Source organism: Phaenicophaeus curvirostris, chromosome 5 (genome assembly GCF_032191515.1).
Source record: "Phaenicophaeus curvirostris isolate KB17595 chromosome 5, BPBGC_Pcur_1.0, whole genome shotgun sequence".
In the NCBI taxonomy this organism is placed as follows: Eukaryota; Metazoa; Chordata; class Aves; order Cuculiformes; family Cuculidae; genus Phaenicophaeus; species Phaenicophaeus curvirostris.
Window position 1 is genome coordinate 6,233,564 of NC_091396.1, and position 18,919 is coordinate 6,252,482.

The following is an 18,919-nucleotide window of genomic DNA, read 5'->3' on the forward strand; positions in this document are numbered from 1 at the left end:
TGCCAGGATGAAGTTTGCTTCCAGCAGTCAACTTAGGGAGGTGGGGAGCTGTTAGAAGGCTACACAGTTCTGAGGACAGGACAAGTACAGGAGGGACATAGTTTTCCAGGATGCACTCGATCCTCCTTTCATTGCTGAAGGTATTAGGTAGTACTGGTCCCATGATGGACCTTGAAGGGACACCGCTTGTCCCTGATTTCCATCCAGACATTGAACTGTTCATCATTACCTTTTGGATGCAAGCATCCAACCAATTATACCCAGCCCTAACCATTCCCTCCTCGTGAGGCCCTGGGGTGGCACTTAGGGGTGGGGCTGAACACGGCGAGCCCCAAGACTCCTTCCTAGGCGAGCACCAATCAGATGGCCAGAGCCAGCAACCCCCAAGAGACCTTAGCGACCAACTGACCAAGCAGACGTCCATCTTGGGGCAGACGTGTCTTACGATGGCCTGGTTCCTCCGCTCCTCTCTCAACCCCAGGACCGCTTATGTGCAAGGTAGGGGATGATCCCTGGATTCTCAAGATGCTCTTGAGGGCAAGAGCAGAGGTGATGGCCAGCAATGGCTCCTGTCTCTCTTTCAGGCTCCATCAACCTGGCAGGACAACCCTGGCGTGCAACCCCGGCTCTCCCAGGGAGGGTAGCAGCCCAGGCACTCCCAGCAGGTATGGCACCCCATCACCTTTTGCCTCCCCACTACCTGGTCACCTGCAGCATCCCCAGCACTCCTGGCATTTCTCGTACAAGGGTTCGGCAATTCTGTGCGACTCTCCCTTCCCTTGCCTTGGTGATGCATGCCCATAAACACAATTGACAGAGAATTTCCCAAAGACTTGGGCCCACCTCTGCTAATTTATCTCCTGTAAGCAAGTCTCCTCCCTGATCCACAGCCCCATCCCATAGGCACGGCATTTCACCAAGTGGGGAGTGCCCCAGCCCCAAGCTGGCGCAGAGCAGGGGGAGCCCAGCCATGACAGCCAGCTCAGCAGGTGATTCTGGAGAGTCCCCCCAGTGTAGCAGAGCTCCCAGGCCCGCGGGTGCCTCCATGTGGGTGCCTTTCCCACCCTCAGATTAGTCTTATTTAGTGGAAGAACACCAACATGCCTCCAGCAGACCACCACCAGCCTCAGCTGCAGGGCTTGACAAAGCCCTGTGGACCCCTGGGGTTGTGGGGTTCCCCTGGCTGGGGCAGCCCCCTGGGACACCCCAGGGTCAAGCACAATGGCCTCGCGAGATCCCAGGCACTACAACTCTCACGGTGCTGCCATCTGCTTTTCCAGGGGTGCAGGAGTTGGAGAGGCTGTTTTCCCATCTCAGCCTCTCCAACACACCGGTCCCTGCTGGGCCAAGCCAGGGCATCAAGACCTCCCAGGCGTGGAAGACCTCCCACCACCACAGCGCTCCCCACATCCCGCGCACTAAACATCTTGGAAGCGCCCGCAAGAACATCTGCTGCGGTGACATCAATGCGCTAGCCCAGCTGATGGAGGGACTCTCGCTAGCTGACACCATCCCCAGAGCGCCTCTGTGGGCCCAAGTCATGGCTCTGTGAAGATCGTGGGGATGGGGCCTCATCAGCCACAGTGGGATGTGGGGAAGCGCCTGCCACTGACCCAGCCCGGCGTGGTGAAAATGGGAGGTCAAAAGCGCAGAGCCACCATTCCAGCCGCTCCTAGCAAGCGAAGGGCTGTGGCAGAGAGCTCTGGGGTGGGAAGCCAGGGTTGACCAGAGCAGCAGTGAGAGGGAGGGGGAAGATTGGGGTGGGGTTGTTTGGGGGTAGTGGTAGATTTGGTTGGGTGGGTGGCGTTAAAGTTTTTCCATAGATTATAGTTCTTGTATATTAGTGTTAGGTATGTTAGTATTGTTATATGTTATATTAGTATATATCTTAGTTATATATTAGCCATATATATTATATATGTTAGTATATATATTAGTTATATATATTAGTATTGTTATATTGTTATATGTTAATAGAAATATAATAGAAATATTAGTGTCTGTAGAAGGTTTTTTTAATGGCTGTTATTTCATTGTTTTAAAAATAATTAAAAAATTTTGAGTTCCTGTGTAAGATCTAAGTTTCTTTCTGCATGTTATTATCTGAGCTTTGCGGGTCGTTCTTGGTTTGTTTTCATTATTCTTTGATTACTTTTCTTGAAATTTCCTTCATTTGTTCCCAGTCTTGTCCCCTCCAGGTAAGAAGTTTCAAACATGCTTCCACAGATGGGGTGAGGGAACACCCTCTGTAGCATCAGCGAGAAACCTTCAAGCAGTCTGGGATATCCAGATGTTTTGAAGGATCTCTTGCCTATACAGGGGAAATGAGAGTCCTCATTTGGACAGCTAACTGGTGGTGCTTACAGCCCTGTATATCCAATACAGATAAACATCTGCAGCATAGCAGAAGCAGCTGTAAGGTATCCATAACTTTGAGCTCACGTATAAAATGCTACATATTTCATAAGCTGTCATCTCCTTCAAATGTGTTCAGAAGGTAATTAAGTAAAGGCTCACTTAGGTTGTCCTATTTATGGGATAAAAGAGGTTGACTCATAGTCAAATTGCATATGAGGCTCCTGAATTGCGTTCACTGCGTGGCCCAGCTGCAGTCAGGCCTTTCGCTCCTCTGGAGCCTGAACCAATCTGCTACTGGGTTGGTAATGGCTTCAGGAGGAATACATCGGTCACATATACAAATGTGCCTTCCCTTCGCTATATATAAGGAATCCTACATAACTTTTTTTAAAAGTGTAGGAATTTATGGCTTTTTAATGAATAATTTGGTTACCTTGATGAAATAATGAGAATTTCCTAATATTTTGAACACTTTTCTGCGCTAGCCTATTAAACCCCCGATTTTGAAAAAGGTAGCAGAAGTGGTGGTGTCCCTTCACGGTCTGTATTTGGACAAATACTTTTTCTGTACTTTTTTTCAGCAGTGACATTAGGACTGAGTGCACCCTCAGCTGCCTTGCAGACAACACCAAGCTGAACGCTGCATGTGACATTCTTGATAGAAAAGTACTACCTCTGCTGGAAAATTATATCTCTCCTTAACTCACTCTGTCCTCACAACTCAATCTAACCTTCTAACAGCTCCCAACCTTGCAAAGTTGACTACTGGAAGTAAACTTTTTCCCAGCCATAATGCAGTGAGTAAAATTAGACCAAGTCTGAGAAAGAAACACAACTTCCCAACATACCTCCATTGCATCACACCTCTCTAAACAAATTTGACTCTATTAGTAAAACCTAGAGCAGTACTTCCCAAAATGGACTATACTTTATCCACTGTACCATATGCATCCCCAAAGAATGTGCGTGGAAAAAATAATAATAAAAGCCCATAGCAGTATTCCTGTGCCCACCGAATGAAGTCACATGCAAGCCACAAAGCTGAGAAGAACCCAGTACCCAAGAGAGGGAATTTTTATATCGCCATCTCATTCATCTCTGACCTCTTCTTTTCATCTTCACGGAGTTCTACAAAGCATCTTCAACGAATAAACCAGAGCAGCAAACTGACAACTCTGATGGATATTAAAACCCACAGATTCAATGAAAAGACAGCCTTTACAGTTTCCCTCTCCCCAGTTAAGCCCTCCATGTCACACGGGTGATAACAATGATCCACCTCTCCCCTCTACTCTACAACACATAAGCATCATATTGTGCCTTTCCTGCTAAATCTTTCCCTGCTCCTTAAGTGTCATGGATGCATTTCCTTCCTCCCCTTTACCAATCCAGCAGCAGATTGGTTCAGACTCCAGAGGAAGGCCCGCCCACAGCTGAGCCACACAGTGAACACCAATCAAGAGCCTCATATATAATTGACTGAAGACAACTGCTTTTATCCCATAAATAAGACAAATTAAGTGAGCCTTCTTTGAGCTTGCCCTGCTAGGCAGTGTGTCTGCGTGGCGAATGATCTCCCCTTCACACTGGGACCCCTCTTGAAGGTGTTCCTCAAGGCAATGAGGTCTTTTACCAAAAACAGATTGCTGGTGACCCCATTTGAATCCTCCCTGGACTGCATGACCAGGCAACTCTCCTTTTTAACAGTGATTAGATTAAAAAGATAAAAATATTAGTTGAGGCTGGTGAGAGCACACAGTAATTCCACAGAAGCTGCTGAGCTGAGCCTTTGTCAGTTAAGAAACAACAACTTGGTGAGAGTGCACTCAGTCTCACTGTCTGTATCATTAATGAAAATATTAAACAGTACTGGTCCCAGTACAAACCCGTGAGGGACACTATTTGTCACAGATTTCCGTCTGGACTTTGAGCTGTTGACCACTATCCTCTGGATGTGTCTATCCAACCTACTCCTTATCCACAGAACAGCCCACCCATCAAATCCATCTCTCTCCAATTTAGAGAGAGAGATGTTGTGTGGGACCGTGTCAAAGTATTTACAGAAGTTCAAATAGATCACTACATCCCATGTGCAGTGATGTGGGCACCCCATCACAGAAAGCCACTACGTTGGTGAGACAGGACTTGCCCTTTGTGAAGCTGTGCTGGCTGTCTCAGATCACCTCCTTGTCCTCTGTGTGCTTTAGCATTGCTTCTAAGCTTCTTTAGCATAACTTCTTCGTAGTATCATGGTCTTCCCAGGCACAGAGGTGAGGCTGACAAGTCAGTAGTTCCCAGGATCTTCCATTCTTCCGTTTTCAAAAATGGGCACAATATTGTCTGTCTGCCCGTCAACAGAGACTTCATACTTCTCAGATATTGTGGAGAGTGGCTTGGCAACCATATCACAATCATTGCAGTTTTGGACAGTGGAAAGAAGAGATGTTTCATTTTATCAAATAAAACTTTTTTCTTTTTTTCTATAATCACATGCACATGAAGTTGCTAATTTCTTTGTACTTTAACAGCAAATCTATGTGGGCTGCATATATTTGCTAATGCTTCAGATAATAATTAGAACTGGAAGTCTGGCCTGCTAAAAGTAAGGTTAACAATGAAGTTAAATTTACTTAAATGTACTTCTTTATTATTTTAATGAACTTTTTTCTGAATTGGCTGGTTACCTTAAAATCTTTTACAAAGTTTAAATGACCTTCAAAGGAACTTTTGTAGCAGCTTTTACTTAACTCAGGTGTTTAAACTATAATTCCAGCACTACAGTACCTGAGATTTTTTTCTTTTTTTTCTTGGTACTGAAGTTAGTCATTGTCCTTGGGAAGCTGTGTAATTTTTTTAGCTGATTACAAATGATGATGATGATGATGTACCGATGTGTTGTGAGCTAGTATTCTAACACTGTTTTGTGATGTGATACCATATTTAAACTTGCTGCAGGAAATTTTTTTAAAACTTAAAAAAATTGAGATAATGGCATATCAGACTTCCCTTGAAATGCAGTGAAATTGCAGTGAAAAAGGGCTCAGTGCTGGGTCCAGCCCTGTTCGATGTCTTTATCAATGACCTGGATGAAGGCATTGAGTGCACCCTTAGCAAGTTTGCAGATGACACTAAGCTGGGTGGAAGTGTGGATCTGCTGGAGGGTAGGGAGGCTCTGCAAAGGGATCTGAACAGGCTGGACCGCTGGGCAGAGACCAATGGCATGAGGTTTAACAAGGCCAAGTGCCGGGTCCTGCACTTGGGGCACAACAACCCTATGCAGTGCTACAGACTAGGAGAAGTCTGTCTAGAAAGCTGCCTGGAGGAGAGGGACCTGGGGGTGTTGGTCGACAGCTGACTGAACATGAGCCAGCAGTGTGCCCAGGTGGCCAAGAAGGCCAATGGCATCTTGGCTTGTATCAGAAACGGCGTGACCAGCAGGTCCAGGGAGGTTATTCTCCCTCTGTACTCGGCACTGGTGAGACCGCTCCTCAAATCCTGTGTTCAGTTCTGGGCCCCTCACCACAAGAAGGATGTTGAGGCTCTGGAGTGAGTCCAGAGAAGAGCAACAAAGCTGGTGAGGGGGCTGGAGAACAAGCCTTACGAGGAGCGACTGAGAGAGCTGGGGTTGTTTAGCCTGGAGAAAAGGAGGCTGAGGGGAGACCTCATTGCTCTCTATAACTACCTGAAAGGAGGTTGTGGAGAGGAGGGTGCTGTCCTCTTCTCCCAAGTGACAGGGGACAGGACAAGAGGGAATGGCCTCAAGCTCCACCAGGGGAGGTTCAGGCTCAACATAAGGAAAAAATTCTTCACAGAAAGGGTCATTTGGCACTGGAACGGTCTGCCCAGGGAGGTGGTTGACTCGCCTTCCCTGGAGGTGTTTAAGGTGCAGGTGGATGAGGTGCTGAGGGGCATGGTTTAGAGATTGGTGGGAATGGTTGGACTCGATGATCCGGTGGGTCTCTTCCAACCTGGTGATTCTATGATTCTATGAAATTCGGATTAGCTAGGTGCTTCTCAACATTTCTGCTATGTGTCTCATCTGAAATATACACTTTTAAATACACTGTACACTCCCGAAGAAGACACTGCAAAAAACTCTTTCTCACAGTTTACACACATTTGTCACTCAAACACCTTCCTCTGCCACGCATGCAAGTCTCCAGGGCTTCACCATTCAGAGCAAGTGGATTCCTACAGTGTTTATAAAAGCACGTGTGTTGAAGATTGAGTTGGGAATCAGTCACTCCAAACCCATTAACTCACAAAGTGGTATTGTTAATGTGTCAAGTTTCAATCAAAAGCAGTAATAAGCTGCATGCATTAATCCTGTGTATGTGTTTATGCTGATTGTGTTTGTACATGTGGATATGAAATACTAGGCTCAGTATATTGAAATACTTCACCCTGAGATTTATGCTTTGCCTTCCTATCTTGGTAAGAACAATTTGTCCTTAGGTAGCTTAATAGATTTGTTAAGAGTTTAGTTAAATTAGGGAGCACTTCCAAAGTCAGAGAAACTCTCCATTGGAGGGGAAGGAACGGGAAGATGGAGTGGAAAAAGCAGGAGAAAAAATGGGAAAAGGAAGGCCTACCCTATTTTCAGTGTTTAAGAGAAATCTTTCTTTGAAGAGAGAGAGAAAAGTGAGTAAGAAGTAAAGAAGTGGCTCCCTGTACGTTGCTTGTCACTTCTGCTCCTGCTCAACCAGTACTGCTGCCTCAGAAATCCACTTGCACTCATCTTGCATCACTGAGATCTGCAAGATTAATTAGCTCACAACAATTATCCTTAAAAGAGAGTGCTGATGTCTGTGGCTTTGCACTTCTTTCGTTATTTACGGTGCTATTTATCATGCTGTATTTCAGAGTTACATTATTATTTGGGAACTTTGTGTGTCTGGCTAGTCTTTTAAAGACACAGAAATACAGTTTACTTGTATAGACTGTAAAAGCGCATCAAATCCCAGTTATCTAACATGGTGCTTCAGTTCAATAAAACTATATATGCCTGTGCATTTGTGTATGTGTATACATATATTTATACACACACATAAAAATACATTAAAAAGCTGGCATTCTCTGTGCTGCTGTGATGATACAATATCTACATAATAACATAGACTGCTTCACAGAGTAACGGACGTGAAATTGGGATAATTGAGTTCTACCAGTAGCTTTGCCTCAGTTGTAGATTTTTTCAACAAATAAAGATTTACCAATTGCATTTGTAAAGCATCCTGAAATAAAATGCATCATACTTTTTCCCGCAGCTGTGCGCTTACTCTTCTCAAAGTCATTTGTGCAAAGTCTTGTGAAAGCTTCAGCATTTAGAATTTTAATATTCGACAGCAAGACATGTTAATGGTCCGCTTCGTTAAGTATATTTATAGAAATTTCTCTCTATTAACACATACGCATTCAAAATAACTGAATATAGTATATGCCATCATTTCATGATTCCTTGTTTTATTATCATTATTTCCAAGGAATAAAAATAAAATTAGGATAGTTGCTATAGTGGTTACTAAATAAATGCAGGCATAAGTGGACGTCTTTCTGCTCTGGCAAGCAGAAGCTTGTAGTGTATTTTGCAAAAGGAGACAGTTAACTCATTTTCCTCTCTAAAGTAGGTAATGGTATTCCTACATTATCAGTGTATTTAACCAAACATGCAAGAACCTGTGTGACAACTAGAGTTCAAAATGCCTTGGAATTTTCCAATACTAGTTTGATTGTTTTCTTATTTGTATTTTCTGTGTATGGTTATTTGTAAAAGAGCATACATAATCACCTTGCTTCTGCTTGCTGAGCTAGGAGTAATTATTTATTTGGTAAAACTGTCAATACATTTGAGCTAAGAAATGGAAAACTTTTAATTAAAAGAGTGAAAATACGATATTTCTTAAGATTTCTGCATGTCTAATATGTTTATATATAATACTTCTATCCAAGGACTTTGAAGTTGTTATCCATTAATATTTGATCTCACTTTAAGTGTATGCAGCACTAAACAAATTGACTCCACAGCCTTAGTCTAAGAAAATCTGCAAACAATTCTCTCCTATTTTTTCGTATAAATATATTATTCTTTTCTTAAGATGCACATTACACTATAAAATACATCTCTAAAAAAAACCCAACCAAAACCCCCAAACCCTTCAAAATAATAGAAACCTCCAGAGTAAGGTCAGTTAGCTGAATGTGAAGAAAAAAGGATGCTTTTTTACATTTTCAAGCAAATAGCTTGAGCACAATCAAGTCTGAAAAGAGTCCTTAATTATAGAATTTTGCCTCTAAAAATGCCGGTTTTCCTTTTGTCCTACCTGCATTCACTGCTGAGCATTTCTCTTCACAGTAATACAATTTTATTGGTGTGTATCTCAAACTTTAGGGTTGTGAATGCTGCAATCTCTGCTTGGCCAGTTCTACCCTCTCCTAAGGGCCTGGCTGTGTGCAGGCTGTGTCCAAGTGGACTGAGAGCTCCCACTCCCATGCCCTGACCTGAGATGGGAAGGCTTGATACAAATCCTCTCCACTGAGCCCTTGAGGTGCTCATTGGCTGAAACTGAGCTGGGACAGGCTTTACAGGATATTCACATCAGAGCAGGACTAAAGCAGCAGTGTGGGTAAGCATGAAAACCTACTAACTGTTCAAACAATTCCGATCAGGATGAAGAAATTATTCAAAGAATGATAATGTGATATTTTTTGGGATATAGCACTGTTACAGCTGCAGACTACTTGTATGGGAGCCACTAAACTACTTGTGGAGATGTTCTCCCATGCAAGCATGGTAAAATCCTTGAGATGAAATTAAGACTCAGCCTCTCCATTCCACCCCATACCTTCCAGAAGAGATGCAGAGAAGTCACAGAATTAAGAAATAATTCCTTGAGTTGCAAAATTTAATGAGTTTTAATGAGCTCACTTGGTATCATCAGGCATAATTTCTGAATGTTTCCTGTAATTGAATCTTTTTAAATATTAAAAAAAATCTTAAGTGCATATGTAAGATGCACGTATCTTCCTGCATGTTCTCCTCAACTTTGCAGCTTGTGTGTGAATTCATCCACTGAGCACAAAAACACTGGTTTGGTTTTTAGTTATTGTATAGTGACAGCTCTGTTTAGGGAGACGTGATGGCATGGAGATGTGTAGGGCAGTTGTGTTTATTTTCACACTCTAATTTTACTCAGTGCATTATGGTCAGGATGAAGTTTGCTTCCAGCAGTCAACTTAGGGAGGTGGGGAGCTGTTAGAAGGCTACACAGTTCTGAGGACAGGACAAGTACAGGAGGGACATAGTTTTCCAGGATGCACTCGATCCTCCTTTCATTGCTGAAGGTATTAGGTAGTACTGGTCCCATGATGGACCTTGAAGGGACACCGCTTGTCCCTGATTTCCATCCAGACATTGAACTGTTCATCATTACCTTTTGGATGCAAGCATCCAACCAATTATACCCAGCCCTAACCATTCCCTCCTCGTGAGGCCCTGGGGTGGCACTTAGGGGTGGGGCTGAACACGGCGAGCCCCAAGACTCCTTCCTAGGCGAGCACCAATCAGATGGCCAGAGCCAGCAACCCCCAAGAGACCTTAGCGACCAACTGACCAAGCAGACGTCCATCTTGGGGCAGACGTGTCTTACGATGGCCTGGTTCCTCCGCTCCTCTCTCAACCCCAGGACCGCTTATGTGCAAGGTAGGGGATGATCCCTGGATTCTCAAGATGCTCTTGAGGGCAAGAGCAGAGGTGATGGCCAGCAATGGCTCCTGTCTCTCTTTCAGGCTCCATCAACCTGGCAGGACAACCCTGGCGTGCAACCCCGGCTCTCCCAGGGAGGGTAGCAGCCCAGGCACTCCCAGCAGGTATGGCACCCCATCACCTTTTGCCTCCCCACTACCTGGTCACCTGCAGCATCCCCAGCACTCCTGGCATTTCTCGTACAAGGGTTCGGCAATTCTGTGCGACTCTCCCTTCCCTTGCCTTGGTGATGCATGCCCATAAACACAATTGACAGAGAATTTCCCAAAGACTTGGGCCCACCTCTGCTAATTTATCTCCTGTAAGCAAGTCTCCTCCCTGATCCACAGCCCCATCCCATAGGCACGGCATTTCACCAAGTGGGGAGTGCCCCAGCCCCAAGCTGGCGCAGAGCAGGGGGAGCCCAGCCATGACAGCCAGCTCAGCAGGTGATTCTGGAGAGTCCCCCCAGTGTAGCAGAGCTCCCAGGCCCGCGGGTGCCTCCATGTGGGTGCCTTTCCCACCCTCAGATTAGTCTTATTTAGTGGAAGAACACCAACATGCCTCCAGCAGACCACCACCAGCCTCAGCTGCAGGGCTTGACAAAGCCCTGTGGACCCCTGGGGTTGTGGGGTTCCCCTGGCTGGGGCAGCCCCCTGGGACACCCCAGGGTCAAGCACAATGGCCTCGCGAGATCCCAGGCACTACAACTCTCACGGTGCTGCCATCTGCTTTTCCAGGGGTGCAGGAGTTGGAGAGGCTGTTTTCCCGTCTCAGCCTCTCCAACACACCGGTCCCTGCTGGGCCAAGCCAGGGCATCAAGACCTCCCAGGCGTGGAAGACCTCCCACCACCACAGCGCTCCCCACATCCCGCGCACTAAACATCTTGGAAGCGCCCGCAAGAACATCTGCTGCGGTGACATCAATGCGCTAGCCCAGCTGATGGAGGGACTCTCGCTAGCTGACACCATCCCCAGAGCGCCTCTGTGGGCCCAAGTCATGGCTCTGTGAAGATCGTGGGGATGGGGCCTCATCAGCCACAGTGGGATGTGGGGAAGCGCCTGCCACTGACCCAGCCCGGCGTGGTGAAAATGGGAGGTCAAAAGCGCAGAGCCACCATTCCAGCCGCTCCTAGCAAGCGAAGGGCTGTGGCAGAGAGCTCTGGGGTGGGAAGCCAGGGTTGACCAGAGCAGCAGTGAGAGGGAGGGGGAAGATTGGGGTGGGGTTGTTTGGGGGTAGTGGTAGATTTGGTTGGGTGGGTGGCGTTAAAGTTTTTCCATAGATTATAGTTCTTGTATATTAGTGTTAGGTATGTTAGTATTGTTATATGTTATATTAGTATATATCTTAGTTATATATTAGCCATATATATTATATATGTTAGTATATATATTAGTTATATATATTAGTATTGTTATATTGTTATATGTTAATAGAAATATAATAGAAATATTAGTGTCTGTAGAAGGTTTTTTTAATGGCTGTTATTTCATTGTTTTAAAAATAATTAAAAAATTTTGAGTTCCTGTGTAAGATCTAAGTTTCTTTCTGCATGTTATTATCTGAGCTTTGCGGGTCGTTCTTGGTTTGTTTTCATTATTCTTTGATTACTTTTCTTGAAATTTCCTTCATTTGTTCCCAGTCTTGTCCCCTCCAGGTAAGAAGTTTCAAACATGCTTCCACAGATGGGGTGAGGGAACACCCTCTGTAGCATCAGCGAGAAACCTTCAAGCAGTCTGGGATATCCAGATGTTTTGAAGGATCTCTTGCCTATACAGGGGAAATGAGAGTCCTCATTTGGACAGCTAACTGGTGGTGCTTACAGCCCTGTATATCCAATACAGATAAACATCTGCAGCATAGCAGAAGCAGCTGTAAGGTATCCATAACTTTGAGCTCACGTATAAAATGCTACATATTTCATAAGCTGTCATCTCCTTCAAATGTGTTCAGAAGGTAATTAAGTAAAGGCTCACTTAGGTTGTCCTATTTATGGGATAAAAGAGGTTGACTCATAGTCAAATTGCATATGAGGCTCCTGAATTGCGTTCACTGCGTGGCCCAGCTGCAGTCAGGCCTTTCGCTCCTCTGGAGCCTGAACCAATCTGCTACTGGGTTGGTAATGGCTTCAGGAGGAATACATCGGTCACATATACAAATGTGCCTTCCCTTCGCTATATATAAGGAATCCTACATAACTTTTTTTAAAAGTGTAGGAATTTATGGCTTTTTAATGAATAATTTGGTTACCTTGATGAAATAATGAGAATTTCCTAATATTTTGAACACTTTTCTGCGCTAGCCTATTAAACCCCCGATTTTGAAAAAGGTAGCAGAAGTGGTGGTGTCCCTTCACGGTCTGTATTTGGACAAATACTTTTTCTGTACTTTTTTTCAGCAGTGACATTAGGACTGAGTGCACCCTCAGCTGCCTTGCAGACAACACCAAGCTGAACGCTGCATGTGACATTCTTGATAGAAAAGTACTACCTCTGCTGGAAAATTATATCTCTCCTTAACTCACTCTGTCCTCACAACTCAATCTAACCTTCTAACAGCTCCCAACCTTGCAAAGTTGACTACTGGAAGTAAACTTTTTCCCAGCCATAATGCAGTGAGTAAAATTAGACCAAGTCTGAGAAAGAAACACAACTTCCCAACATACCTCCATTGCATCACACCTCTCTAAACAAATTTGACTCTATTAGTAAAACCTAGAGCAGTACTTCCCAAAATGGACTATACTTTATCCACTGTACCATATGCATCCCCAAAGAATGTGCGTGGAAAAAATAATAATAAAAGCCCATAGCAGTATTCCTGTGCCCACCGAATGAAGTCACATGCAAGCCACAAAGCTGAGAAGAACCCAGTACCCAAGAGAGGGAATTTTTATATCGCCATCTCATTCATCTCTGACCTCTTCTTTTCATCTTCACGGAGTTCTACAAAGCATCTTCAACGAATAAACCAGAGCAGCAAACTGACAACTCTGATGGATATTAAAACCCACAGATTCAATGAAAAGACAGCCTTTACAGTTTCCCTCTCCCCAGTTAAGCCCTCCATGTCACACGGGTGATAACAATGATCCACCTCTCCCCTCTACTCTACAACACATAAGCATCATATTGTGCCTTTCCTGCTAAATCTTTCCCTGCTCCTTAAGTGTCATGGATGCATTTCCTTCCTCCCCTTTACCAATCCAGCAGCAGATTGGTTCAGACTCCAGAGGAAGGCCCGCCCACAGCTGAGCCACACAGTGAACACCAATCAAGAGCCTCATATATAATTGACTGAAGACAACTGCTTTTATCCCATAAATAAGACAAATTAAGTGAGCCTTCTTTGAGCTTGCCCTGCTAGGCAGTGTGTCTGCGTGGCGAATGATCTCCCCTTCACACTGGGACCCCTCTTGAAGGTGTTCCTCAAGGCAATGAGGTCTTTTACCAAAAACAGATTGCTGGTGACCCCATTTGAATCCTCCCTGGACTGCATGACCAGGCAACTCTCCTTTTTAACAGTGATTAGATTAAAAAGATAAAAATATTAGTTGAGGCTGGTGAGAGCACACAGTAATTCCACAGAAGCTGCTGAGCTGAGCCTTTGTCAGTTAAGAAACAACAACTTGGTGAGAGTGCACTCAGTCTCACTGTCTGTATCATTAATGAAAATATTAAACAGTACTGGTCCCAGTACAAACCCGTGAGGGACACTATTTGTCACAGATTTCCGTCTGGACTTTGAGCTGTTGACCACTATCCTCTGGATGTGTCTATCCAACCTACTCCTTATCCACAGAACAGCCCACCCATCAAATCCATCTCTCTCCAATTTAGAGAGAGAGATGTTGTGTGGGACCGTGTCAAAGTATTTACAGAAGTTCAAATAGATCACTACATCCCATGTGCAGTGATGTGGGCACCCCATCACAGAAAGCCACTACGTTGGTGAGACAGGACTTGCCCTTTGTGAAGCTGTGCTGGCTGTCTCAGATCACCTCCTTGTCCTCTGTGTGCTTTAGCATTGCTTCTAAGCTTCTTTAGCATAACTTCTTCGTAGTATCATGGTCTTCCCAGGCACAGAGGTGAGGCTGACAAGTCAGTAGTTCCCAGGATCTTCCATTCTTCCGTTTTCAAAAATGGGCACAATATTGTCTGTCTGCCCGTCAACAGAGACTTCATACTTCTCAGATATTGTGGAGAGTGGCTTGGCAACCATATCACAATCATTGCAGTTTTGGACAGTGGAAAGAAGAGATGTTTCATTTTATCAAATAAAACTTTTTTCTTTTTTTCTATAATCACATGCACATGAAGTTGCTAATTTCTTTGTACTTTAACAGCAAATCTATGTGGGCTGCATATATTTGCTAATGCTTCAGATAATAATTAGAACTGGAAGTCTGGCCTGCTAAAAGTAAGGTTAACAATGAAGTTAAATTTACTTAAATGTACTTCTTTATTATTTTAATGAACTTTTTTCTGAATTGGCTGGTTACCTTAAAATCTTTTACAAAGTTTAAATGACCTTCAAAGGAACTTTTGTAGCAGCTTTTACTTAACTCAGGTGTTTAAACTATAATTCCAGCACTACAGTACCTGAGATTTTTTTCTTTTTTTTCTTGGTACTGAAGTTAGTCATTGTCCTTGGGAAGCTGTGTAATTTTTTTAGCTGATTACAAATGATGATGATGATGATGTACCGATGTGTTGTGAGCTAGTATTCTAACACTGTTTTGTGATGTGATACCATATTTAAACTTGCTGCAGGAAATTTTTTTAAAACTTAAAAAAATTGAGATAATGGCATATCAGACTTCCCTTGAAATGCAGTGAAATTGCAGTGAAAAAGGGCTCAGTGCTGGGTCCAGCCCTGTTCGATGTCTTTATCAATGACCTGGATGAAGGCATTGAGTGCACCCTTAGCAAGTTTGCAGATGACACTAAGCTGGGTGGAAGTGTGGATCTGCTGGAGGGTAGGGAGGCTCTGCAAAGGGATCTGAACAGGCTGGACCGCTGGGCAGAGACCAATGGCATGAGGTTTAACAAGGCCAAGTGCCGGGTCCTGCACTTGGGGCACAACAACCCTATGCAGTGCTACAGACTAGGAGAAGTCTGTCTAGAAAGCTGCCTGGAGGAGAGGGACCTGGGGGTGTTGGTCGACAGCTGACTGAACATGAGCCAGCAGTGTGCCCAGGTGGCCAAGAAGGCCAATGGCATCTTGGCTTGTATCAGAAACGGCGTGACCAGCAGGTCCAGGGAGGTTATTCTCCCTCTGTACTCGGCACTGGTGAGACCGCTCCTCAAATCCTGTGTTCAGTTCTGGGCCCCTCACCACAAGAAGGATGTTGAGGCTCTGGAGTGAGTCCAGAGAAGAGCAACAAAGCTGGTGAGGGGGCTGGAGAACAAGCCTTACGAGGAGCGACTGAGAGAGCTGGGGTTGTTTAGCCTGGAGAAAAGGAGGCTGAGGGGAGACCTCATTGCTCTCTATAACTACCTGAAAGGAGGTTGTGGAGAGGAGGGTGCTGTCCTCTTCTCCCAAGTGACAGGGGACAGGACAAGAGGGAATGGCCTCAAGCTCCACCAGGGGAGGTTCAGGCTCAACATAAGGAAAAAATTCTTCACAGAAAGGGTCATTTGGCACTGGAACGGTCTGCCCAGGGAGGTGGTTGACTCGCCTTCCCTGGAGGTGTTTAAGGTGCAGGTGGATGAGGTGCTGAGGGGCATGGTTTAGAGATTGGTGGGAATGGTTGGACTCGATGATCCGGTGGGTCTCTTCCAACCTGGTGATTCTATGATTCTATGAAATTCGGATTAGCTAGGTGCTTCTCAACATTTCTGCTATGTGTCTCATCTGAAATATACACTTTTAAATACACTGTACACTCCCGAAGAAGACACTGCAAAAAACTCTTTCTCACAGTTTACACACATTTGTCACTCAAACACCTTCCTCTGCCACGCATGCAAGTCTCCAGGGCTTCACCATTCAGAGCAAGTGGATTCCTACAGTGTTTATAAAAGCACGTGTGTTGAAGATTGAGTTGGGAATCAGTCACTCCAAACCCATTAACTCACAAAGTGGTATTGTTAATGTGTCAAGTTTCAATCAAAAGCAGTAATAAGCTGCATGCATTAATCCTGTGTATGTGTTTATGCTGATTGTGTTTGTACATGTGGATATGAAATACTAGGCTCAGTATATTGAAATACTTCACCCTGAGATTTATGCTTTGCCTTCCTATCTTGGTAAGAACAATTTGTCCTTAGGTAGCTTAATAGATTTGTTAAGAGTTTAGTTAAATTAGGGAGCACTTCCAAAGTCAGAGAAACTCTCCATTGGAGGGGAAGGAACGGGAAGATGGAGTGGAAAAAGCAGGAGAAAAAATGGGAAAAGGAAGGCCTACCCTATTTTCAGTGTTTAAGAGAAATCTTTCTTTGAAGAGAGAGAGAAAAGTGAGTAAGAAGTAAAGAAGTGGCTCCCTGTACGTTGCTTGTCACTTCTGCTCCTGCTCAACCAGTACTGCTGCCTCAGAAATCCACTTGCACTCATCTTGCATCACTGAGATCTGCAAGATTAATTAGCTCACAACAATTATCCTTAAAAGAGAGTGCTGATGTCTGTGGCTTTGCACTTCTTTCGTTATTTACGGTGCTATTTATCATGCTGTATTTCAGAGTTACATTATTATTTGGGAACTTTGTGTGTCTGGCTAGTCTTTTAAAGACACAGAAATACTTGTATAGACTGTAAAAGCGCATCAAATCCCAGTTATCTAACATGGTGCTTCAGTTCAATAAAACTATATATGCCTGTGCATTTGTGTATGTGTATACATATATTTATACACACACATAAAAATACATTAAAAAGCTGGCATTCTCTGTGCTGCTGTGATGATACAATATCTACATAATAACATAGACTGCTTCACAGAGTAACGGACGTGAAATTGGGATAATTGAGTTCTACCAGTAGCTTTGCCTCAGTTGTACATTTTTTCAAAAAATAAAGATTTACCAATTGCATTTGTAAAGCATCCTGAAATAAAATGCATTATACTTTTTCCCGCAGCTGTGCGCTTACTCTTCTCAAAGTCATTTGTGCAAAGTCTTGTGAAAGCTTGAGCATTTAGAATTTTAATATTCGACAGCAAGACATGTTAATGGTCTGCTTCGTTAAGTATATTTATAGAAATTTCTCTCTATTAACACATATGCATTCAAAATAACTGAATATAGTATATGCCATCATTTCATGATTCCTTGTTTTATTATCATTATTTCCAAGGAATAAAAATAAAATTAGGATAGTTGCTATAGTGGTTACTAAATAAATGCAGGCATAAGTGGACGTCTTTCTGCTCTGGCAAGCAGAAGCTTGTAGTGTATTTTGCAAAAGGAGACAGTTAACTCATTTTCCTCTCTAAAGTAGGTAATGGTATTCCTACATTATCAGTGTATTTAACCAAACATGCAAGAACCTGTGTGACAACTGGAGTTCAAAATGCCTTGGAATTTTCCAATACTAGTTTGATTGTTTTCTTATTTGTATTTTCTGTGTATGGTTATTTGTAAAAGAGCATACATAATCACCTTGCTTCTGCTTGCTGAGCTAGGAGTAATTATTTATTTGGTAAAACTGTCAATACATTTGAGCTAAGAAATGGAAAACTTTTAATTAAAAGAGTGAAAATACGATATTTCTTAAGATTTCTGCATGTCTAATATGTTTATATATAATACTTCTATCCAAGGACTTTGAAGTTGTTATCCATTAATATTTGATCTCACTTTAAGTGTATGCAGCACTAAACAAATTGACTCCACAGCCTTAGTCTAAGAAAATCTGCAAACAATTCTCTCCTATTTTTTCGTATAAATATATTATTCTTTTCTTAAGATGCACATTACACTATAAAATACATCTCTAAAAAAAACCCAACCAAAACCCCCAAACCCTTCAAAATAATAGAAACCTCCAGAGTAAGGTCAGTTAGCTGAATGTGAAGAAAAAAGGATGCTTTTTTACATTTTCAAGCAAATAGCTTGAGCACAATCAAGTCTGAAAAGAGTCCTTAATTATAGAATTTTGCCTCTAAAAATGCCGGTTTTCCTTTTGTCCTACCTGCATTCACTGCTGAGCATTTCTCTTCACAGTAATACAATTTTATTGGTGTGTATCTCAAACTTTAGGGTTGTGAATGCTGCAATCTCTGCTTGGCCAGTTCTACCCTCTCCTAAGGGCCTGGCTGTGTGCAGGCTGTGTCCAAGTGGACTGAGAGCTCCCACTCCCATGCCCTGACCTGAGATGGGAAGGCTTGATACAAATCCTCTCCACTGAGCCCTTGAGGTGCTCATTGGCTGAAACTGAGCTGGGACAGGCTTTACAGGATATTCACATCAGAGCAGGACTAAAGCAGCAGTGTGGGTAAGCATGAAAACCTACTAACTGTTCAAACAATTCCGATCAGGATGAAGAAATTATTCAAAGAATGATAATGTGATATTTTTTGGGATATAGCACTGTTACAGCTGCAGACTACTTGTATGGGAGCCACTAAACTACTTGTGGAGATGTTCTCCCATGCAAGCATGGTAAAATCCTTGAGATGAAATTAAGACTCAGCCTCTCCATTCCACCCCATACCTTCCAGAAGAGATGCAGAGAAGTCACAGAATTAAGAAATAATTCCTTGAGTTGCAAAATTTAATGAGTTTTAATGAGCTCACTTGGTATCATCAGGCATTATTTACTCCTTTGATGCCGCAGTGCCTTCTCTGCCATTCCACCCAGTGTGTGTGCAGATAAAAGGA